At 38.4% G+C, this 7083-nt stretch overlaps 2 long non-coding RNA genes across 2 annotated transcripts in view; one reads left to right on the top strand and one right to left on the bottom strand.

The window, feature by feature from the left end:
• LOC106952343 (uncharacterized) overlaps positions 1-716 on the bottom strand; it is a 41016-nt gene extending 40300 nt beyond the window's left edge. Inside the window, exon 1 of the long non-coding RNA XR_001425964.1 lies at positions 256-716. This is a non-coding gene — a long non-coding RNA (uncharacterized LOC106952343). The remainder of the gene's footprint in view (positions 1-255) is intronic.
• The window catches only part of LOC106952345 (uncharacterized), a 30762-nt gene that overhangs the window by 10105 nt on the left and 13574 nt on the right, over positions 1-7083 (top strand). The gene's annotated exons all lie outside the window — the stretch shown is intronic.

Here is a 7083-nt window from a genome sequence, read left to right as displayed (position 1 = left end):
GGCTATCTTTTTGCGCAAAAAATCAACAAGTTGCGCTTGATGGTTTTTAAACACGTTTCTAAAAAAAAAAAAAATATATATATATATATATATATATATATATATATATATATATATATATATATATATATATATATATATATATATATATATATATATTTTTTTTTTTTTTTTAAGTTTCCAAAACAAAAAATAAATACAGCAAAAAAAAAAAAAAAAAATTAAAAGAAAAAAAAATTCTTTTTGACGCCTTACAAATTTTAGATGATGCAGTTCCAGGGAGAGACGTATAGATGCGAAAGGAGGAAGTCCCTCTTCCTCCGACGACTCACGGATTCTGCGGTTCAAGCCGTGCAGGTGAAAAGAAAAATACTTTTAAACAATTTTATCCAGGGTGGGGTAAGAAAAACAAAACAAACAAACAAACAAAACTAGAAAAAAAATCACATAAACGCCGCTACTGTTGTAGTGTTTGCGCAGGATATCCAGACTTATTTATGTATTAATTAATGTTAGAAGACGAGTTAATGAGCTGCAGTGCGCGGCAGAGAGCAGCGAGGGGAAAGGTGTGCTGTCGCTGCTATGAGCGGTGACAGTTCTCTGCCCGGTATAATCCAAGCGCATGAGCAGCCTTCCGTTTACGCGGTCGGTCCTGCGGAGCTGGAGCTCCTCCTCGTCTTACCTCTCTGTCTGTGTGCGTGTTTGAGACAAGCAGCGAGGAGAAACCTCGGCTCGCAGCGGCTGTGCGCGCGGATTGGACGCTCCTTTGGACACCGGTAGCCTATTAAAACAAACTCTGGAGCGACAGAAAAAAAAAAAAGTCAAGATTGCAGTCTGTGCTTGTCGAGAGTGAAGTACAGGTGCATCTCAGTAAACTGGAATATTACTAATTTAGCACCACAAATTAATTCAAGAAGTGAAACTTATACATTCTATAGATTAATTAAGCAGACTGGTTTATTTCAAGCGTGGAATTGTGTTCATGTTGCTGTTCAGTTTTTAATTAAAAATAATAATAAAAGAATTACTACTAGTTTTAAACCAGAATTGCTGCCTTATGGGCATAGTTATGACTTGAGCAGTCGTGGAGAAGCCTGCTATCCAACGAAAAATAAATAAATCTGCATTTTTTCCAGGAGGTAAGCCTGTGTAATATCAAAAGCATGTTCGTGGAAAGTTTAGAGGAAGGAAAACAGATAACTACACTACTGCCTCGAAAAGGTTTTGAAGCAAACACCATTCGAGAATTGAAATAGAGGGACATTTGAGACCATGCACAAATTTATCCAGGACATGGACTATAAGTCCCATATTGTCTGTGTCCATGTACTGCTGACCCCGACGACATCAGGGCATCTTACCTAACCAAAGAGGCAAAAATGACCGTGGAGTTATTCAGTGTTCCAAAGATCTATTGTTAAAGATTTTTTTTAATTATTATTTTTTTTTTTTTAGTCTGGAAGAAGAGCAGAAAAGCACATTCAAGCTGCTCGAGGTTCAGCGAAAAGTTTTTTTCAAATAAATGACAATAGTGGGGAGCCATATTGTCTGCTGGTGGCAAGTTTTGATTTGAGAAAAAAAAAGAAAAGGAAAGAGAAATACACTGCACCACTCTTCCTTAAGAATTTGCCCCATGTTTGTGCAACCCATATTGGTAGATTCCCAGATTATTTTTACACTACAGCTTTACACACAATGAAAACCAAGAATCATCTACACACATGGCAGACTTAGTTCAAAGTAATATTTTTATTCGATCAAAGCGTCTCTCGCTTATGGACTGAAAGTGAAACTAATGTTTTTGAGTCTTGTCTCAAAACTCAATGGAGAATCTATTGAGGATGCTAAAAAATGAAAGCTATGCCAAGAAAACCTTCCAAGATTAAAGATTTGGAGTCTATTTACAAATAATTGAATTGTTAAAGCCACATGAATCAAACCACAAAACATCAGATGTGCCACTCTAACTGAAGATTGCTGTAATATGTCGAGAGAGGATCCCAGATTAATAAAATAATGATAATTTCAAGACTAAGAAAACATCTCACCTTGCGCTTGATGATTGAGTGAGAAAGGGACAGCAGTGTTCTTCTATCTTTAAAATATGTTGCACATGTGGAGTCTATTTGGGTTATAAATCAATTATCTGGGGATGAAATTGAATAGAATGGAATAGAGTTTATTTTCACTGTGTTGTAAATTAAAGTTACATTTTTGGTGCTCGACAGAAGAGAAAAGAATTGTGCCGTACAAAAATGCGAATGCATAATAAAAATGCAACAAAACAAAATGTAAAAATAAAATGTACACAATAATGCAAAAAGGTAATAATAAAAATTCTACATTTTAAGTTAAAATCTTTATCTTCTTTGTCCAATGCACCAAAGAGACTACATTAAGGGTGATACTGTCATGATGAGTGAGTTTGATGGACCAAAGTGCAGACAGGAGCTGGGAGGGTGGTGAAAGTTTAAATGAGAAACAAAAACTTACAACAACAACACAAAAAAAAAAAAAACATGGGGAATGCAGGGAGCCAGAGCACAACAAAATTAACAGGAACAACAGGCAGAATGAAGCGGATTTGATGGGATTTAACAGAAGGAACCAGCAAGGAGTTTAGTTTGGAGAATGTGAGAGTGAATCCTGGAACAAAAGACCTTCCTGATTAGCTAACGAGTTGCAAGTGTGACATGAGACCGGAGAGGTGAACTGAGGAGGGAGAGAGAGGAACCAATAGGGAAAACTAACTAGAGCCAGAAAGAGACTGAGTGAGACTTAATAAGGTAAACTGCTAGCAGCTGGGGAAGAGGAAGGGAAGGGGACTGACAGAAGGCAGCAAGGGAGGACAAACAGAGGAACTAGAAAGTAAATCTAACTGTAACTATCACAAAGAATAACATGACAAGACTGAGACAAGCATGTATGAAGGAAAATAAGAAATCAATACAGGGGAAAATAACGAAACCAAAGAGTCCAAATAACCCAGAATGTGACATTCGGGTCAGTTCAAGCTAATAACCTTATTCAGCACATAGAAAACCTTTTTTCTAGAAAATTTACTGAAGAACAGTCTGTCAAACCAAATAGATGAGTGACTTGATCATCACCGAGGATTCAAATCCATGTCGATCTGAAATATGGGTTTTTACCAGACTGCGGCACCAACAAGGCAGTTCAAAGTGCTTTACATCATAAAAACCCCTTAGTGCACATGCATTAAGGGGCATTAAGGGGCCAGTAATGCCGTTCCAATATTCTGTTTTAGCACGATCAAAGGACATGAGACCTCCCAATGAGCACTGCTAAAAATCTGGTGTTTCATCTTGATATGACAGAGTATTGACAGAGGGCATCTCTAAAAAAAAAAACAGGCACATATCCTCAAGCCAGAAAGCATATATATCGTCCCTCCGGCAAGTTCTGGGTTTGCCCCCAAGGTTTCCTTCCTCGGAGCGCGCCTGGAAAACCTCCAAAAGGTGATTCCTGATCAGACGACCAACCAGCCTCTGCCGACACGTTTAGTCACGGAGGAGAGATTGCTACACTTCCAGCTCCGAGAAATGAAAGAAAATGTCCTTTCTAGCAGTTCCAATCCGGCATCTCGTTTTTCTGTCATGACGATAGAGCTGAGGATGAGAACGCAGACAGAATGCCAAATTCAGTTTTAAACTAATTGAGTGTCGTCACTACTGCGGTCGGCACCTCTTTCCATTTACCCGTCTTCTGCTCTCATTTTCAAACAGGATTGCATTGTTTGCGCGGCGAAGATGAAACTGTGTGGTTTCCAAAACAGAACCCCTGCTCTGCATCCCCACACCTGTAATTTTGCTGGTTTGAATTATGAAGTGAAATTTCCGAATGGAAAGAGAACCACAGCCGACCACGGTCAGTAGAAGCTTGTTTCTGGTTGGCTTGATAACAGGGCTTTTGATATGGCTTCTCGCCAAAGTTGTTATGACGTTGATAAACTGGTGTCTGGCCAATCAAATTGGCCCTGTTTATTTCAAAAGGAACAAAAGATAGCAAAACAAAAGACAAAGAGTCAAATAATAAAACATACATTGCAAAAGGTTATTGGTGACACCACCTTGTTAGTATATTGATTTGTAAGCATATGACATTAAAAAAGCTGTTTTCTTTTTTTCTTTTAACCTTAAATTGGTTATTGTACTCCTTTCAGCTTACTGTTTTTATCATACGTTATAAATGTGCTTTCCTTTTTACGTATTTTATGAAGTGTGTTCCTCCTTGGATATTTGAGGAGCGCAGTGACATTGAAATTGAAGAGATCAGGTGAGGAGCTCACCTGGAAGCTCCAAATAGAGCCACTTCTCTACCACAAGGATGGATGGAAATTGGGAAATGAAAAACAGAAAAGTGTGGAGTGCACTTTTGCTCGGCTTCCTGTTGTCAATATTTTGTAGCTCTAGCTGCTGTAGCCCATCAAGTTGCAGGTGTTGTGGAGTATTTATCAGCTTTCAACGGATTTAAACACAGAAATTAAAAAAAAAAAACAACAAAAAAAAAAACATGCTTCTTTGCAAACCAGATGAAGAGCTTCTGGAATCTCTTGCTTCAGATTCTCATATGGAATTATGTCTGGACTTTGACTAGGTCATTCCAATACATGAATTCACTTAACCGTTCCATTGTAGTTGTGTGGTTAGGGCTGCTGTCCTGCTGGAAAGCAAACCTCACTGTCACATCTTTTGCAGCCTCAAACCTTTTTTTTTTTTTTTTCCCATCCACATCAAATAAAGTTATCAAGATTAGGTGAACAGACACAGAAGCAAAACAAGACGTGTGCAAATATTATAATCAAAGTCCACTGCAGTCCTTCAAGTATTCATAGTGCAGAGTGTGTTTTCATTAATATGGTTAATAAATAAGAAAGAAAAAAAATGCATTGCTCTCTATGGGAGAAAAAAATTAACGTGTAAAATAAATGTATTTCATGACATCACTGATGATAATTATAATAATAATAAGAACAAAAATACTGCTACTGTTGGTAATAAAAATAGTAATAATAAGCCAATGCTACTACTACTGCTATTACTACTACTACTACTAGTAGTATTAATAATAATAATAATAATAATAATAATAATAATAATAATAATAATAATAATAATAATAATAATAATAATAATAATAGTATGTATTACTAATAAATAAAGACAAACAAAATGTGTAGGTATACGTTTGGAAGGCAGTGTCATTCTGCCATCAAATCCACGTCAACCATCTCTTTTAAGCCCAATTTCTCCATTTCATTCATCCTCCACTGTTCGTCACCACCAGAACTGACCATAATGAGGGAATTCTCTGAAAGTAAGTCGCCTTTTCATGGCTGTCTCCTCTGAGTGAAGTACAAATATCAACTTAGGGTGCATAATAGAGAGGAGGGGAGGGGGGGAAGACCGCTGCTGGAAGAGATGCTTTTTAACACCATGGTGTCTCAGTGGCTTTTTACTGCAAGCTGTGAAGGAGAGGAAGAGGGAGTATGACATAAAAGGCAAATAATGGCCTACTCATGAAGATTTCTTTGTTTTGTTTTCTTGCTTCCTCTTGCTCCCGTTTTATCTCTATAGCAGAGTTAAGAATCTAATGGGCTGATTCCAGGGCACGTTTAAAATTCATTTGATGCATTGCACTCCCATCCCCATCTACACGGCTCACGCAGAGTCGTGCAGAATGCAGCTGACAAAGGGAAATGGTTTTTCGGGGCTGGAAGATTGCTAACATTCCCAAGTAGATTGTGTTTGTCCACTCCTCTTCTTCTCCCGGACGGATGTTCTGTCCGCTGCGACGCCCTTAGCGCAGCGCGCTGCTTGTTTTTGACGATCGCAGGGCTTTAGAAATGACGAGCTGGCCGTGCCTCTCGCTGTTTTCAATGTGTTATAAATATGCAGCAACATGTTCTGCGCCGCCTCGTCTCCGTGTGCGCGAACGTGTGCCCGCGTACGCGTACGTGGGCGACACGCAGAGCGATGAATGTCAAATGTGTGATGGCAGGAAGTGCAGGGAAGCAGCTGCTTGTGTTGTAATTAGCCGCCGTACGGAGAGGGAGCGGCAGAACAAGGAGATAACGAAAATGAAAATACTTCCTCTATTTTAAGGAGCTCCCTGTGGAGTTGGCTTCACAGATATGTTTCTGTTTCATGCTCGTCCACATGCAGAGTCGATGCCAAACGGCAAAAGACGGCGGGCTGTAGCAGAGCGAGCAACTCCCTGAGCTGGGCTTTGATCACAAAACTGTGTTCTGGACTGTGATCTTTTCAGGAAAGTCATTCGGATGGGGCGGATGTTGGAGGGGTGCCACCTCTAACAAGCAGCTGAAGCGCACAAGAAGTTTTGCGGCCTAAATCTACTAGGAGAAATTCCAAACAGTGGCAGCGAGAAAGAGATCATTTGTTTTTACCAGCGTAAATGAATGCAATCGGATGTAGCGTTATTACGTTGTCAAAAATGTTGTAAATCACGAATCGTTCCACTTCCGTTTCACAGCTAGGTGCTGCTTCATATGTTGCTCTGTTTCAAAGAAAACACCAATAAGATACGCCGAGGATGGTGGGTTGAAAAGTGAGAAAATGTGTGTGGGGGGGGAAAATAAAATAAAAATAAAATTGTGTCGCTCATATATGTCACTTTTGCGCAGGGTGTTTGCAGTTTAACGTTATGCTAGCGTCACTGCGTCACTGTCTTCGTGAGGGAATTTTGTGTCCTGGAAACACATGAGGAAAAACAGCAGAGCGAGCTGCAAAGACTGAGAGAGTTGCACATTTAACACTGTGGGGGTGTGAGTCTGATTATTATGCACAACATAAAAAAAAGGAAACACATTTGATCCACTCCGTGTGCTCCAACATCATCGCGCATATTATATATATATATATATATATATATATATATATATATATATATATATATATATATATATATATATATATATATATATATATATACACACACTTACTGTTATGGTTTATTCATCAATATTTTTTTTTTTTATTTTTTTTTTTTTTTTTTTTTTTTTTTTTGCTTTTAATTTTATATTTTTGATAAAAAAACCAAATT

This window comes from Poecilia latipinna, unplaced genomic scaffold, assembly GCF_001443285.1.
Source record: "Poecilia latipinna isolate Pla-1442-1.1 unplaced genomic scaffold, P_latipinna-1.0 Scaffold508, whole genome shotgun sequence".
Taxonomy (NCBI): domain Eukaryota; kingdom Metazoa; phylum Chordata; class Actinopteri; order Cyprinodontiformes; family Poeciliidae; genus Poecilia; species Poecilia latipinna.
This window is presented reverse-complemented; position numbering and strand designations above follow the sequence as displayed.